The following is an 18,778-nucleotide window of genomic DNA, read 5'->3' on the forward strand; positions in this document are numbered from 1 at the left end:
AAGAATGGCTGTTTCACAGTGAGAGAGTGGCAATGAATTAGAATTCTCCAAACACTGAGATTCTGTTGCCATAATGTGCTTATAGGCATTATAGTGGAAATGAGTATCTGGAGGCAGATTGAAAGACTTGACCTAATGCCCTTATCTCTCAGTCCTCCAACTCCAATCTAATGAACATATACCCATAATTATTTCTCAAATAGTTTTTATCTAATTTTAAAGTGGATAATTTATAGCACTTGTACAAAAATGCAGTAAGTTTCATTAAAATATTCAGCATTAGGAGAACTTTGAGCAGAATATATTTCCTTACTGTTCTACAAAGTCATACATATTTATAATATTAAAAACTCTTCAGTTGCTTTAATAATAGCATTCTGTTCCATAGATCTGAATACTAATGTTAATACTTCTGCTGCACTGGAAGGCTGTGCACAGAATAACATACATTTTATGCTTTCTATTTTTTGTATGTATGTTTCTGATTTTTCATTACTTTGCCTTTAATTAAGATTTGTTTTGTGATAGAAAGCACACTGTAAGCAAGAAATAAATGTGTTGGGAAGAAAACTAATACTTCTTCATAGCTCTGTAGGGCCCCAGCCTGAAGTGCTCAGCATTTATTATGAAATGCTGCAAGTCTGACCCCTAACAGCTGAAAATCTTGCAGGATCAGACCTTTCAGCTGCAAACTGATTTTACTTAGCACAAAGGCAGGAAAGTGAAGAGAGGGAATATGAACATTCTTTTCTTCTACCCTATGTAGCAACCAAATACAGATATTGCTTTAAAAATGCTTTGTCTTTTCCTTTCCTTGCCCCATATGATGTGCAGAAACAGAAAAAAAATCTGAGACCGCTTTTGAGAAGGAAAATCTAAAATAGCTTAAGGAGTGTGACCACAAGAGAGTGGTTGCAGGTAAATGCTCAGGAGTAGCTTTTCCTTGGTGAGGTCTCCTTAGCTTTTTGGCCATCTGGAGACATGATGGTTTAGAGATGCACCACCTGAAAGAGCATATAAGAGGATGATGTTTGCAGTAATTGAATTGCACTGTGGTTGGGGAGTGTAGTTATGCCAAACTGCATTTGGATCTACAGGAAAATGTCACAGTTGTGTATTAGCCTCAAAGGGTTCAGGCCGAGTGCCATAAACAGAACAAGCCAAAAAATGTTATGGGTGCAAGTCTGCTATTATCCATAATTACAACAATGGAGAAGGCTTTATTTCCTTATTTTCCCAGACAGGCTTTTGTCAAGTGTGACCCTAGGTGCCCAAGACCCTGGAAGCAGAGGTAAAAAGTGACTGGGCAAGCAGATACTGCTGTAGGTTTTGTTCATTCTTCTCACACCTAAGCTCATGCTTCCATGCAATTTTCCCACCTTTACTTAAACAGTTCAGGGCCCTAATGACAAGAAGGAGAACTGTGTGGGCTGGGGCATGGATCCAGGTTTTTTTCTGACTTGATCAGAGTCAAGGCTTTATGGTAAACTGCACTTTTTAGTGTTAAAGATAAATAATGAGTTTCTCTGTTTAGATCAAGAAGAGTCTTTTTGGTTAGGAGAACTACTTCTCACCTAACCCTAGCAAGATCAACCTTGTAAGCTTCTACATGTGGCCCGGGAAGAAAAAGGGGTCAACTTTCAATATCACTGGTCTATAGGGAACATTTTCACCCTTAGGAGACTAGTTTTAATCCAGATATAAACTCTATCTATGGTCTTTTTCTCTCTCCTGTTAGTAGAGATTGTCTCTTCCTCACTTTGAGTTTGCCTCCTTCTCTTTCCTTCTTTGATAAAGTATTTATTCAATTTCTATTCTAGAATTTAATCCCAGATTGAATCTCTAAATGTTAAAGACGTAATGTCTAGCACAGATGACAAGGTGAAAACAGACTTATGGTCTAATACCAAGCAAATTCAGAATTTTGAGGTTTAAAATGCACGCACACATGCACACACACACGCACATGCCCCCTGTTACATTAAACTCTGAAGTGCTGGCTGCTAACAGAACTTTCTGAAAAGCCTGATTCAAAATTAAATTTTAACACTGCTTCAGTTGGATTATGTGATTGTGTTTTCAGTGAGACCTCCTTCAGTTCAGTGTATTCATATTGGCACGTGGGAACACATGAACACATAGGTAGGTAGCTTGCTCAATGGTGTCTCTGGGAATAATGGACAAATGAGAAGTGGGAAGAAGTGGCCTTGAAAGTAGAATCTTTCAAGACAGAGAATTCTCTAAGGTTTGTGTTAGGTTATTTCTGCCAGAAAGTTAAATCCTTGTAAAATAGCTAGGTTTTTTTTTTTTTTTTAAGAATGCGAGTCTATGATCTTTTGACGATGCTGTACAATGACTATAAAACAGATTGTGAAGCAGACTGTATGAAATCAGAAGGGGAGAAAGGCTGGGGAGAACAATCATTAAGGACAATGAAGAGTGTTTAAAAAAAAAAAATGTGTGTGCAAAACCGAGTGCTATTTAGTAATAGGCACAGCAGGAGTAAAAAGACCTGCAGTATATTGCTGAATAAGGAGCTCCACAAAAGGATTAAGGGAAAGAAATCAGCTTAGCACAAATATAAAATATTAGAGTAGGATGGTGAAAACATAAACATCAATGAGGATTTACAAAAGTGTATGACTGTCCCTTATCCATCTATCTGTTTATGTGACATGCACAGGCAGGCCACAATGAATAAAAATACAGGAAGTTTTGTAAATGTTTAAAACACAATTAGTTGCAAAAGATGGGTCAGCAGAGAACTCTATCGCTATTTAATATAGGCAAACTATCTACATTTGTAACTTAGACCACCTCACTCAGTCCTGCTAGCTGCTATCAAGACTTGCCCATGATCATAGGAAAACAGGAGTGCACGCTCAGGGTTGCAGGTGTTATTCTAAAGGGAAGGCAATAGCTGAAGTCTAGTTTATTCTTGTTGTTTTTCCTCACTTCCAAAAGGTATGAAACTACTGAGCTATTGCACAAAGTATATTTGTCTATTACCCCACAACATGGAGCCCAGTGTATTTCCCCTAGTTGCTGACCTAGACATTTTGCTTGTAGGCAAGTTTGTCTATTTTGTTGTGAAATATGAATTCACTAGAACTAGAGTTTTAATAAAGGAAGATCTTTGATTTACTTTTCAGTTAAGAAAGCATTGAAAAATAGTTTAGCTATTGTAGAAATATTAATTTCAGATTTTCCTAAATGAAAAATGAGGATTTTGTATCTTAATAATGCTTTAATTTTAAACTGTAACCTATTATATTTTAAAAGGTCAATATAAACGTAGTAAAAATCTAAATGAACAATTTTTTATTGATTGGAAGGGGGAGGAATGAATTTTAAAAAGTTTTCGTTCCATCTCCTATACTTCCATAGACTTTTTTGGCCTATGAAACTGGGTTAGTAACAATGTTTCTTTTGAATTTAGGATGGAATATTTTTAGGATGAAACTTTTTTTTTGATTCACTTTTTTTTCAGGGACAAGAATGCCTTTTTCATACACCTCTAATCTCCACCCACTCCTGTACAGAGAATAGCTGTTATTCTAGGTAGTAGTGTTAGTGAATGAACCACACAGAGGGGCAAATTCACATAGACAAAGTTTCTACAATAAGATATTTATTATTTATCTGTGGTGTGAGATATTCGTAAAGAGCCTGATATAAAGAGGTCTGAGATATTTTCTTTCTTGATCTTGATTAAAAAATGCACTTGTTGGAATCAGAATTTTTCAGGAAACCATTGCTTTTCTTGTTGTTGTTTTGTTTTGCTGATGATTCTGCTTTTTTTATATATATCAGCTCCAGAAACTTTATATATAACGCAGCTCTCAAGCAGAAATGCAGTGTCACAGCACAGTTAAAAGTTTAGGGCTTTATCAACCAAATAAAACAAACTACGCATTTAAAAAATACATTTTGAGTGGGAAGTCCCAAATCAAAACATAGTGTCTTTTCCTCTTTGAAATCTCTATGAATTTTTCATCCTACCAAAAAATTTCATGTTTTTGTAACCTAAAATTAAGATAAAAATGTATGGATTTTAAACCAGGTTGGAAGTTGCGATCAGAGATTTGTATGTGGAGCATCGACTTTCAGTATCTTTTCCCTTAAAAAGAAAAAAGAAAAAAGCCAATAAAAAATCCAACAGTTAAGCCTGCAGGTATTCTGTAAAGGATGATGAAAGCAATGTCATTACAGTCTACATAATACAAGTCATTACCAAATCAGAACAAGCCAAAGCTAACACAGAACCCAGCTTAAAGGTTCTCTACATCAGACTGCTCAAGGAAATGCTAATGATAGGTAGCAGTATCAGTAGCACGGTTTCCTATCTTTAAAATGAAGTACTAACGTTATGTACTATGAAAGGAGAAAAGATCACACTGGCAGAGACTTCTGATGTCTCTTACACAGGGAAATAAACTTTGTAAAGTTGACCAAATATAATATCCATGTTCAGTGGCTGATTGTTCTCCAGGTTTTAAAGTACTACAAAAATTTTGGTTTTATGTAGATGCTTCAGGTCTGAAAATCTCTTTCAAAGCAGCTTATGAAGTAATGATGAATCAAAACCAATATAACACAGAAGCTATCTGAGCAATGAAGTCTTAGTCGGAGTAGAAGAAATATAGAGAGAGCTAGATTTATGCAACTCTAAGCAGCCCATCAAGCTAACCTATTAATCCATATTTGTGTTGAGTGCTTTACTTACTGATTTTTTCCCCACAATGCTCATTGTTATGACATCTGGATGCAGCACAGAAATATATAGATGTAGAAGTAAATAGAGTGCTGCTCAGAAAAGGATAGAGCAGTAAATTGCTGGTTCTACTGCAGAAAGATGAAACATCTGCCATAATAAAATCTTTATACTGTCCTGTTAATATTAACACAGATGAAATCAAATATCTGTATTTGTGCCAGACCACTACAGCTACACAGAAGAGAGTGAGTGTTGCAGATGAAGGGTGTCTCCTGAAAGACTCCTTTCTTCATGACTGCATTGATAGCAACTAAGCCAGGAGACTCCCCATGTGCCTGAGCTGTCATGTCAAGCCACAAAGACTTTTTTTACATGTTTTGCCTTGCTGAACTGATGTAAACAGCTCCCTTTATTGTCTGAATATATCTCCTATTCTGGAATTATAGGGTTTTTTTCATGCAAAAGACAAAAAATAAAAGGCACTTTTGATATTCTTCTAAATATTCTCCCTTAGTGGGTGAAAGAAGAATTTAAAATATCTGAAATCAGATATATACAGGGCATAGATCTTAGCAGAACAAGGACCTAATTAGGCCCTGTAAGATCCTGAAGGCAAAGAACAGGATTGTCACCAAGGCACTGTTTGAGATAATAATTTACTCAAAAACAGAGATAATGGATTGATGTTGAAGAAAGGATTAATCTATAAGCAGTTCAGATAGAATTTCTTTATACAGAGGGTTACTGAATAATGGAACAAATTGTCAAAGGCAGTGATAGAAGCAAGTGTGAATTATTCTGACACATTTCTGGAGGAGAGAATTGGAGAGTACAGTTGCGAGCTAGATTTCCAAGATGATAAATGGTGATATAAGAATTGATTTAATTTGAAGCTGGGGATGCTTAGGGTAGGAGAAACTGGATTAAAAAGTCCCAAGGTTAGTTACAGGAGATCTTGATGGACCATGTGATCTTCCTGGTTCTCTTAAAAGTTTTCGTGCTATTATGAAGTGATGTTATGTAATTGATTTTGAAACAGACTAGCTAGGAAGAGGGAAAACAGCTACTTATTGGCAAAGAAATGAAAGATTAAAGGGTCACCAAACATTTTCCTTACTTCTTGTACATCCTTTCTACCGAAATAGATTTGTAGGTGTGATTTGAGAACTTCAAAAATGAAAATAAAGAGAAAAGCATGCATTAAAAAGAGTAGATAAGCAAAGCATTAACAGTAGTTCTTTCATATCTAGTAAGGGCAGCCCTGTGGTCATACTGTCACTTCTGCCTAAGCTATTACCATCATCACTAATAGACTTGCAGGTGTCCTTTACATTGTAAGAGGCTGTATATAAAATAGCCTAGAATGTTTAATTTCAAAAAAGGACACGTTAATGTTAAAAGTCAAAAAAGCAGTACTATGGGTAATCACTTTTGTACACATCTTTATGGAGGAATGGGTCATAGGCCATTAGCTTGGCACCTTTCCGATGAAAGAATAAAACCCCCATAAGAATGAGAACTTCAGCTGAAAGAAAATAAAACTTGAATGCTTTGGCTGGAAGTAATTCAAAACTTGATACGTGCTTATCTTAAAATAACTGTCTTCCTTCCCAATCCCTATGTCGAAATAGTACTTATTGAACAATTGCTCTTCTAAACCTTAAATTTCACATTAAAGGGCATGTGTGATATGTATATCATGTTAAATCATGGAGGAAAAATCTGTCATATATATCTTGCTCATCTATTGTTACTTAAAATAGCTGTGCTGGTGTTGGGCTTTTTCTTTTTTTCTTTTTTTTTTTTTCCTTAGGTTATTTTTGGCATAGAGCTCCCATCACAGGGAGAAGGGATATTAGCACAGACATGTTCACCACTACAACTTCTGTCAAGCCAAGTATGACTGTGTCCCAGAGGTTTATCCAAAAATCTAATAAAATCCAAGTGAGACATAGAATGGCTGTGCAGTTTTTGCCTGAATCATTCTTCTGTTGCATTTATATGTAATCCAGGCTCTACAGATTTCTCACAGGGAAATTAAAATTTTGACTCTGAGGGCAGTGTGCATTTGTTGGTTCTCATATTAGTTTTACTACAATATCATGAAATGATTTTAAATGGGCAGAACAAACTTGCAACCAAGGTGTACCAATTAAGAAACTAAACAGTCTGGTAAATTTAGAAATGTTAGGTGGGTGGGAGCCAGAAAACAATCAAGTCTTCCAAACTACTATGGGAGGTCTCTTTGCCCCTTCAAGCTGCTTTTCACAAGCACTGTGGGAAAAAGCTCCTGTAAGTAAAGGGCCAATGTATCCTGGACAGGAAAAGCAGCGGATGGCTCAAGCATATGCTTCAATGTTTCCACAAGCCATCTTCAGTGATAGGGATGGGAAGGACACACTTCAGGAATTTGGCACGGTATCAGCACTGGAGAAGTGTTACGCAGGCCTAACACGGCAGGCTCACAAGCTGGGGCAACTAAAGAGAAAGCTGATCGTTGAATATAGTTGTAAACATGGGGTTTTTTTGATAGTTCATCTAAACATATGCTATTACTGCATATGCATGCTTTTAAGTGGAAAGCTTCATCCTAAAGCTGTTCTCACAGTAAATGTGACTGGAACACCTAACACATGAGGTATTCCAGTCTTTTGAGGCTGATAAATACACTATTCAGCCATGGAATGGCAAATTTCTACAGAATGTCTAACACAACAGTTGTCAGATGTCCAAGAATCTGTTGCATAATCCAGTAATAAATAGAAAGCACTTAATAGGAGATGAATAAAACTAGATATCGTGGGGAAGCATCTTCATCAAATGTCCTAAGTGTCTCTTATTTGTACTCGTTGTTTCTTCACAAAAAGCATTGAATACATGGAATATCTTCTACTTTTTTTGCTCACCACTTGTCCCACAACACAAATTAAACCATTTGTAGCTTCTTCTCCAACCAATGATTCCTAAAGAGATACCCTGGTAAGCTGCATCAATTGTGGGTTGTCCTAAGGTCTGGCCTGGTGATGGTAACACTAAGGATGGGGGGAAAAGAAAACCAGGATGGGGGTGTCCTTCTCCAAATGCCTTCACACAGGTTTTCACTCTCTTTCTGGAATGTATTTCCATATCCCAGTGAAACCTATTATCTAGTCATTATTTATCATATCAAACATCCCTTTTTAATTTCTACTTCAATAGATTCTTTTTTTTTGTTTGTTTGTTCCCCACCCTCCACCCCTCCCTTCTGTTTTTATAAAGTTACACAACCTTTAGGGAAAAGGGAAGTTGTTTACAATGTGTAATTATGGTACTGAAAAAGAAATCAAACCACAACTTCATTGCAGAGTGTTTGATCCAGAATATTGTTAGAAACATAATTAATAGCTAAAAACATTTGAAACAACACTTCTCAGCTTACTCATTAGCTGACCAGAAAAATACAAGCACATAGCTTTTCAATTTTGAATGTCTTGATACGTTTTCCATTTCAGTATTTGAATAGTTAATTTGGTTTTTGGATTATTTGATTTGTCGTAATAAAGGGAAATAGAAACTACAACCATTTTATAGTCTACAAATACTTTGAGGAATGTTGATAGAGTTGCATTTTGGGTTTTCACAGAGGCTATTGCTTTGCAAACCCCTTTATGGAGTTTCAGAGGGCCTTCAGACACAGGAGATGCAAACAGAGCAAAATATGCAGGCTGCAAATACCCACAGAGTAGCTAGCTACCTACCTACAGTTTTAATTACCTGGTAGTGCCACCATTTCTTACATGTTTCTCTGGCTAGTGCAGACCAGTGGAACTCCATGGAATTATATAGCACAGTGTCAGCTTACAAGGGTTAGACCCTGGACGGTCCTGTTCTTCACTGTCTCTTTGTAAGTCTCCGCTCTGTTGGCTTCTGTGATTTTTCTTCTATGTGAAAAAGAACCTTAAGATATTAACCTACTTATTTTTCTTATTATTTAGAGACTCTATTCTTCTACTTACTACAACTCTAATGATTATCATCATTGATCTGGCCACATACTGGTAATTTTACTCCTGTTTGGGGATTTTTGCTTTTTCAGTTTTTGTTTAGTTTTGTTTTTTGACTCCATACAGGCCAGTCTGTTTTAACAAGTTGTGATCTTTCAGAATGATTATTTTCCTCCATCCTTTTTCTCCTTCTGCCTTCACTTTTTTCAACTTATCCTTATTACAGTTATGCCTCTTCGTGGAAGAATGTCACACTGCGTGGATGGGAAGTGTCCCAGTGCATGAGTCAGTATGCCCTATATATGGGTAGCTCAACTTTGTACCTGTTATGTGCATGAAGGTATAATGCTGCTGAGGAGTCTGGGAAATGTCTGCAGTCTTCCAGGCCCAGTGCAATAGTGTACATTTGAAGCAGGAGAAAGGCTGGATACAGCACTCAGTGGCACAGAAGCTCAGACTAAATCTAAGGCTGCTTTCCTGATGCTTGGGTGCCGTTATGTTAGACTCGAAGTAGAGAATGACAAAGTGCTTTTTTCCTTCCCTGTTATTTATCCTCTGTAATCTCCATGCCTAGTGATGTTTACGAGACAGTGGAGGTTCACCTGAGCTATATGGTGTTGATCTGGGGGGATAAGATGACCATAGTCATAGCATGATTGTGCCTTCAAGCTCCTTCTACAGGGCGCTATCTGTGCAGCACACATTTGGGGCCACTGAGCTCTGCCCTGTGCACGACACTTCAGTCCTGCTGCTAGAATTGCACTTCCTTTCACAATTCCCTTGGGGCACAGATCTTAGCATTGTGGTTATCTGGATTTCCAAGCTCTTAAAGCTTAAAACTCTAAGAATGGAGAAGGGGAGGGAAACTAGACAAGTGAAAGTATTCTAAAACCTTTTCCTAAGTTTTAAAATATACTCTGCCATCTAACTGTACTAGTTTTTTTAATAACATTCATATTCTGTAATGAATAACTGTGTTGTGAATGGGGTTGCAGGGCTATTTCATTTACAGATTAGAGATTCTAGAGGCATTGGACTAACTGATCATCACATGGTTCTTACTCATTTCCATTTTCAGCTCATCTCAAAATTGCCCTTACATTGAGAGAGAAATTATTTAGTCTGGGACTCTGTTAAGTTCAGTGAGTTGGGAATTTCACCTTCTATAAACCAGCTAAACTTTAATCATCTTCTGTGCTCACCATAACTAGTAAGCTTTAAAGTACAGATGTCTCTTGCCTTTCTAAAAACTATTTCAGTAAATCACTGTCAAACAAGGACTCTGTAAAAGCTTGAGCTACAGTTAAAACTCAATTGCCAAACAAGCTTGCGTCAGATACAAGTACATTAATGATCATGTGTGTTTAAATAATGATGATTCATGTTTTCCTTGGTGATTTTTATACAAATATATAGCTGAATGGCCTTCTATTACTGTGGCAAATTGATGAATTCTATTACTGTGGCAAATTGATGATAAATGCTCTGTTTTGTAATCAAATGCAAGTAAATATTGTTATAATCATAAAAGCAGTAGTTGGATTGCCTTCTGCCTTCTCCCAAGAAAACACCAAAACAGTGAGAATCTTCTAACTCTCCTGTCTGTTAAATAAAGCATCCAAACACCTTGAGTGCCTCAGTAAGACATTGAGAGGGGACTAAACCCATCAGCAGCATCCTCCAGCTGGTGTCTCTACTGATTCTAGCTCAGACTCTGTCTGGCTCTAGTGGGAGTAATGGAGAAAACTGTGCAAGTATGTTGTGCCTCTTCTGTGTGAATCAGTCCTATCTACTGGACTTGCCAAATCCTATGTATGTTTTGATGCTTCTTGTTGCCTTGGCCTTTGAGTCATGAGCTATTGCAGGAGTAAATGGAAGTAAGAAGCCATGGCTGGATGTTGAAGCTGGGAAAGATATTTCTTGCCACCCTTAGTGGGACTCGGATGTTGACTAGGGAAGTCGTTTGCCCATCTTTATTGTCTCTCATTCTACAAGTGCCTTTAATAACAAGCCAAATGAAAGCATGACTCCTACCTATTCCTGGAGCAGTGATCTAAACTTGTCTCGTATTAACATGCAAACAACTCCAATTGATCAGGGAAACCACTTAGATGGTTTTCTTGCCCTATTTAAAACCTATCTCTCACAGAATGAGTGCATTTGGATACCATTTGACTCGTAGGATCCCAGTGAACTATGAAATGTGGCAAAAAAACTTTTCTGTTTGTGTTAACTTAATGATTGTGCTTTGTCCTCTCAGAAGTGGACCAAGGCACGAGTACTCAGGATATTTTAACTAATTGCTCTGTAGTGGTTGCTATTTTTAGAATATACCATGGAGATAAACCCCATGGAAAAAAAATTAACCAAATGGAAGTGAAGTTTGCTGGAGAGCACAAGACTTAGAGGAATAAGTCTGGCCCTACTTTGCTTCATTCTTTTTTCATTTTGCTTGCTCTCATTTATAGCTTGTGCATTATTCATGCTGACCTTTCAACCAGAAGGCCTCTGCTACCAGACTTGTAAATAAAACACAAATTCTATGAAGTAAGAAACACTTTGAACCAATGATCCTTAGCCCAGAATGATTTCAAGGGTTTGAAATGTGGTGAGTATAAAACTGCTCTGCTAAAATAGTTTCCTGCATGAGGACTGTAGGATAGCAATGTAAATCATTATCTACTTATCATTGCCATTGGATCTGTCATATTTTAATTATCCCCAGAACACTGTGAGCTTTCCATATACATTCAAGATGACACTACAAGCTAGCGACGTCTAGCTGACTCCATTCCATTTCCTAGAACAAGGGTTTTTTTTTTCCCTCCACTTTGATTTGCAGGCTCCCACCAGCTTGAGTTCTCTCAGTTCCTTCATTTGCTGCTGAAGCACCATTACACTGCGTCAGCTCTCTTGTAACTATCAGGGTGGGGAAAAAGGCAGAAATATGCACATATTACACAAATAATAGTAAATATGCTTGCTTCAGTGTTTTCCATAAGCAAATTGTCTTTGCCTTACCCATTGAAGTATATGGTATATATATATTCTTTGATTCTCTAATCAGCAATATATCTGTAAGTTATGTATCTGAAAAACTGATGAAATTCTGCAAGGATGAATTATCTGCATATTTAGCATCTGCACATTATTTTCTATTTAATTAACATGTACCATTAATATAACTAAAGAATAGAAGAACATACATTATAAGATCTTGATCCTCCAAACAGACAGGCATGCTTCAAAATGTTTTTTTCAGAAATAGGATGCTTTCACTTTTATTAAATTGTAACTTTTGGAATTATGCAGATCTAACTCTGAACTGTATTTATTAGTACATTACATTCTTAATTTTTGTTTTGTATTTTTAAAATACCTGTTGCCAAAAAACATTTTAAGGAACTTGTGGTGGAGGGATCCTAGACCTTAAAGTATACATGAAGTTAGTGAATCCACCACCTGTGGACGAGATTAAGATCTCCAGAAATGCCTCCCTAAGCTTTCATTAAGGCACTTCCATAAAAAGCTGGCTCATACCTTACCTGAAATCAGGTCTAGTTTTCAAATGCTTCATACTTTACTCAGGTCTGGTATGCAGTTTAGAGGAGGAAGAATGAAATGTGTAAAGTAAGTGTTTTACTCTGCAGAGAGGTAAATAATTAATGTAAAGAAATGCAAAATGTAGCTCTTCTATGTCTAAAAATACATAAGAGCCTAAAGTGACTGATTTCATTGGACAAATTAAACAAAATGACATGCTTTCAAGCATGAATGGCAGGACAGGGCAATGTACAAAACAAATGTTCCCCTGTAATAATTGGAAAGAAAAATTTTTAAAGGTTGTGGATAGATTTCAGAAGGCATGCCATTTTTTTCTGTCCTATAACATTTATTCTGGACCATATTAGCAAAAATAATCCTTTTCTCTCTCTCTGTCTGTCTCTCTCTCTTTTTTTTTTCTTTTTTAAGCTTAAATATCCGTTACTATTCATTTTACAGCATTGCTGGTTAAATGTGTATGAAGTCGTCCAGTGTGTTTAGCTTGAAATTTCATCATGTCCGAACTGATAACAGGCTGATAACTCTTTCTGAAGCAGGTTTTAATAATGCTTTCAAGTTTCGGGTTTATGATACTATTAAAGTCATCTTCTATCATATTAGTAATAGGGATATTCTCAAAATAACCCAAGCAGCAATTCAATATAACTTTTAATGTCAGCATAAACTCCTGTATTACTAAACTTATTTGAAATGTTAACTGTGTTGTTTGCATTTCCAAATATATTTCAGGTTATTATGGAGTGCAAATACCTTAGGTTAACAAAAATGTCCACTTCCCGAAAGTCAAGGGAAATTCGGTAATACATTAGGCACATGACAGTCGGGCTAAATTCGCTGCACAAGAAACTAATGGACTTGATGATAGTGTCATAGATCAAGTAGATACTTGTACATAAACAGCTAGATTTTAGAATGTCCAGCACCTAACAGTTCCCTTGAGGATATTCAAATCAGATCACGTAGTCTAAACTTGGAGCCAAATGTGCCAATAAATATGATATTCTGATTCTCTTTTATAATTAAGTATGGGGGAAAAATATAAGGTTGTGTAGCATTGAATTAAAAATTATTCCATTGTGTTTTATCCTGATAAACCTAGAGGATGCCATTTACTGTACCTGTACTGCCTCTTTCTTGCCTAGAAACATGCGAGATCCAACATATCTCTTTTAATGGAATTCATGTACAGTCTCCATATCCTGTTGTCTTCACTAGATTGAAATCAGAAGGCTGAAGTGTTATCCAGAACAAGATGTTCTTATGCTTACAGAAAGAATAGGTTTTGCACAAAGTGTATTTTCTTTTGCCTGGGCTGTTTGCTATACTGATTTTATGAAAAGTAATCCTATTGCAAAATGAATGTAGACTGGATACCAATATTTTCTTCTTGTTGGGAAAGAAACATGCAAGCTGTTGAGCTGTATAAAGTACCAGCTGCGGCTGTACAAGGTACTTTACTCATCAAATACCAAGAGGACAGCATGAACAAAATCCTGCTGTTAGTTAAGACTAGATGCTGATATATTCAACATATCAGTCTTAGTGACGTCTCCAATGTAATTTGTACTATGGAACTTGCCCCATGTAATGAGAGAGGTGTAAATAACAAGAGAATATGTTCTCCTGCGTCTTGCCATTCTTGCTGCATTATGTTGCACACTTTGATATTCCATAAATGCTGGTTTTATTAACACTTAAAGCACGACCACATACTCACCACTAGTACAGATAAGTTATTTTCAAGATTCCTATAAAAGAAAAAAATGACAGGTCAAAATTTTCATTCTTATTTCAAAATTTTATAGTTATAAAGTCTTCAGGGAGCAGATGATTGTGCTAAAATCCAACAAGCCTCTGAACTACAATGTTGAAATACCACAGTGCATATCTGCCTCTTCTTCCAAAGTCACCTTGATTAAGGGAAATCTCAGTTTTTTATAATCTGGATAGTTATCTTTAAGATCTTTGAAACTTGTTTAAAACTTTACTTATATCTTTGTATATCACTGCACAGAGATTGAAGCATTCATCGGACACCTCTAACACACTATAAAAGTTGTATTTAATTATGTTATGGATTCTTTGCAGCCTTTCATATAATTAGGACTTTCTGTATTGGTTTCTCTGAGTTTGAACAAACAATATTTTATGATGAAGTCTTAGTTAACTAATTTCTGATATGACAGGAATGTACAAAGTCTCAGTGGAGGCTTATTAAACAGTTTCTGCCACTTTTATATGTGAAATAGAATACTTATATTAGATTTTTTTCTAGGGAAAGATCCTCTCTTCATATGAGATGTATTGTCACAACAGGCTCCAATTAGGTGGGTTTTTTGTTTGTTTTGCTTTGTTAAACTGTAGGTGAAAAAAGTGTAAAAATCTGTATCTGGACACTGGTAAACAGTACAGTGTCAAAAGGGGAATGACGACTTATGTTAGAGAAAATAGTTTAAAATTTGTGACAAGTAGGTAAAAATTTTCTGAAGAATAAGCAACAGCTGTTCAAAAAGTCCTCTTTCATTTCATACTGGAAAAGCATATGAGTAGAGTTCATCAAAAATCAGTCCTGGAACTGAACTTTTTGGATTTTTTTTCATAGACATAGAAAGTACAGATGTCCTGATATATAGGAAGAACTGATGATCTTGAGGATCAGAATGGTACATATAAATAAATATGAGATGAAATTTAACAGTGAAATTTAAGGTTATGTATGGAGGAATTAATAACAAGTGCTACTATTATAAATCGTGTACCCATCATTTGGCAATGACAAACTAAGAGAAAAAGCATAACTGACAATAATAAGATATAAAAAAACCTCACCTAAATAATGGTGTGAAAGTTGAACGTGACAAGACAAGAGGCATCACATAGTATGTTCCCAGCAGAAAAAGTATTTGATAATAAAATTGTAGTAATTATTAGTAGGCATCATTTGGAATGCCCATTGTGCAACTTGGATCTTTCTCTAAATGAAAGATTACAAACAGCAACGGAGACCAAAAAGATGATTTAGGAATTCCCACAAAGATGACTTGAACCCCTGGATTAGGTTATCCTAGAGATTGAAGACTGGTCATGACATATTAGCACACTATTAATAGGCTACTGCACAAGATACAGGAAATGAAAAGAAATATTTTATACATATACATAAGAATTCTGTAAAAATAAACAAATCTTTTGCTCTTGATCACACTGAGGTGGGCAATTACTAGGATTTCAACCACCAGAAGAGTTCTGAAACAGCTTTCCAATAGAAATGACAGGATTTAAAAAAAAAAAAAAAAAAAAAAAAAAAAGCTTTAAAACCAAACACAGTACTCTTATGGACAGGTTTGCATGAAACATGTCTGCTGGGAAGGAAACTGGAGAGCCGGTTGAGCTCCAAAGATCCCTTCCTATGCTTCTGTGAGCCTGTATCTTTATTTTGCAGAATTTATTCTTTGATTTGATCTTAAAATGGAAGTTTCTGATGTGGGTGGGTGGGAGGAGACACTTAATAGTTTCAGAGACTTGAGATAAGGAGTCTCAAGATATCTTTTGTGGGTTGTTGTGGGGTTTTTTTTCTTCTTTTTTTCCTAGCTATTTTAAAATCAGAGCTATTTTGCAGGCATACTTTGCAAAACTTATGAGAACATCTGAAGGTGCAGAAATCAAGTCATGTGTGCATAGTCCTTACATGTGCGTATGTGCGTATGCACACTATTTTGTTGAAGTTGAGTAGAATGTTTATGCATAGAGAAGCATTGCTTTCCCCAATTTATTTTTCTTATAGGAGTATGTTCCATACCCTGTAACTTGTGATATGAGAACATGATGCTTCTTGATAAAGGTGGTGATTCCTAACGGTCATGTCAAAGAATTGATTAACCATTAGGAACATGATGTAAAGCTCTGTGAGATTACTGGGAAACTTTTGACTTTAGCCTGATTCTTAAAAATGGATTCGTCTGAATATGGGGAATATTTAATTAAATTGTAAGTAGTTTTCACTAAACATTTAGCTATGTATTTCAATACAAGTCCCATGATTTGAGGCCATTAGAATAGATCTTGGAAATGCAAGATAAGTCTTAAAACTAGGATTAGGAGATTATATGTTTCTATTCCAGCCTAAAATAAATAGGTTAAAAATAAGCTGACATCCAAGATGTACATTTGTTGTTTGTTGGGTGTTGTTACTTTATTGAATATTCTTTAGCTTTTCTCATTATGAAAAATACTTTTTGTTGCTCTGATATCTCTAAGGATGTTTTTGTTATATTCAGAGAAAAAAGAATGCAGCTAAGCGCAATGTAAAGTAGAGTGAAAGCTTAGTGCTGATGGATGCCATTGTAAACACATTTTGGGAGCTCCACATACCCTATGCAATCTTTTTCAAGTGCCATTTTCAAACTGAAAGAGTTAGTATGCCTTCTTATCCCTATCATGCCATCCTTTGAATAAATTCTCAAACTTGGGTTCCAGAATTTTTTAAATCACAACAACAGAAATAAATATGAAATATGTGGTGTATTGCAAAGAAGCTACTTCAGAGTCATGTAGTGATGTATGATAATAGAAACCTTCTTCCATTTTGATAGAAAAAAATAATAAAAGTTACAATAGCAAGCCAAGATCAGCAGGGAAGTAGAATAAATCAAAATGCTGCTGCTTTGCTGATCACCTCTGACTTGTTACCTCTCTAATTTTTCCTCCACTCTCTACAGAAATTAGCCACCAAAGTTGCAACCAAAATCATTAATACTTTTCTGAAACATGGAAGGTTTTATAAAGCAGCCATGGATGTATTTCATAAGTGTCTCTGCTGTCTGAACACTGTTGCCAGTGAGGTAGACTTAGAGGTCATCCTTTTTACATTGCCAGGAAGGGGGGTGGTGTGGCCAGCATACTGATGGGCGGTTGAAGGGATGAGACCTTACAGGAGCTGAAGTCGGACTATAAGATGAAGGCTAGGGCGTATCCATAGCTATGTAAATGAACACTGGCTTCAGTGTAACTTCACCATTTTGTGCCAGCTGAGACTGGCACAAATCTTAGAGAATATGCCTTAATTAAAGATGAAGGAGAGGGGGAGAGGCAAAATAGTACTCTGCCTCGAGCTAATATCAGAATGTGAATAACTCTTTCTACATCTCCTGTGTTATAAAAGCATTTGTTGAGGGGAAAGGAAGAAGGCGAACTGTGAGGCAAGAGACAGCGGTCAGCATGAATTCAGGTGTACTTGGTGCATTTCTATCTCAAGTGAAATAATTAGCAGTTTCAAATCTGCACAGCTCTCTCCTTCTGCTTAAATAAAGTGATATTGCATTCACCAGGCTCTAATTAACAAAGTGATGACTGGCATAGAAGTCTTGAGTTAAGCATCTGCCTTAAGTCATTTATTTACATACAATATAACCCCAAACTGGATTTTAAAATCAAAGAATGAGAGAAAGAAGAATTGAGTGGTGCACGCATTGTCTCTACTCCTGCCTTAACCTACCACTTTGTGGCAGCTATGGGTTGGTGGATCTCTAAACAGAGAAAACAATTAGCTTTCAAACCAAAGCATTTGGTTATATTTCTCCTCAGCGAGCACAGGATACTTGCTGTACTTCATTAGTTGGAGTTGAGAAACAATAAGGAGGAGAAAAAGCCATCTGTGGCAAAGAAGATATTTGAAATCACGGCAAAGTTAAGTCTCAACTCACTTCTGTCATCTTAATGTCTTGTGCCGCTTCTGAGTGTGTTATTCACAGTATTCGGACCCACTCGGAAATACTGTGTCTGTACTTTCCTTTGGAAAGGATGGTCCTCAGCTCCAGAGCTAAGTTGCTGAGCAGAGCAGTGGGCTGGTAAATGGCTACTGGGGAGAAGGGTTGTCCTTGGGAGCAGCTGTGTTTCGGCAGAGGCGAAGTGTAGTTCTGCATGAGTTTGTGTGCAGGTCACATTACAACCTATGAATGGAAACACAGAGGCCCCATACTCAAATATTAAGTTTGTTGTTCAGTTTTGAGTCTTTTTCTACCCAAAGCTCCTACTAAAGGGCCTCAGGTCAAAGGGTATGACCTGATACACATCATCTTAGGAACTGTGTAAGCACACCTACGATGTGTTTTGTTTTTGATTAAAAGGATAACTATTTGTTTCAGTTAATGAGAAATCTCTTCCCAAAATATTAATGTTGTGAATGCTAACGATCCCTTTTATTATGTACAGAGTGTCAATAATATGCTTAGTTCAAAAGCAAATGAGATGATGCATCTCTTCCCCAAGGAGCCTGTGCTCTAGTTCAAATACAAACAGAGTGTTTCAGACACTGACAGTACACAGTGTGCCAGTACAAGGTGGTTGGAGGTAAAGTAAGAATTGGCCTGTGGTCCTTGTTCTAGCTCTGATAAATGTTCTCTGTGCACTTTCTAATTTCATCATTAGTGCTGAAAAGCTGTCAAAGCAAATTGGCATCAGTAGTTCCTCTCTTTTTTGTGAAAGAAGCATAAAAACCAGCTGAGGTTCAGGGAGA

The sequence above is a fragment of the Dromaius novaehollandiae genome, chromosome Z (assembly GCF_036370855.1).
Source record: "Dromaius novaehollandiae isolate bDroNov1 chromosome Z, bDroNov1.hap1, whole genome shotgun sequence".
In the NCBI taxonomy this organism is placed as follows: Eukaryota; Metazoa; Chordata; class Aves; order Casuariiformes; family Dromaiidae; genus Dromaius; species Dromaius novaehollandiae.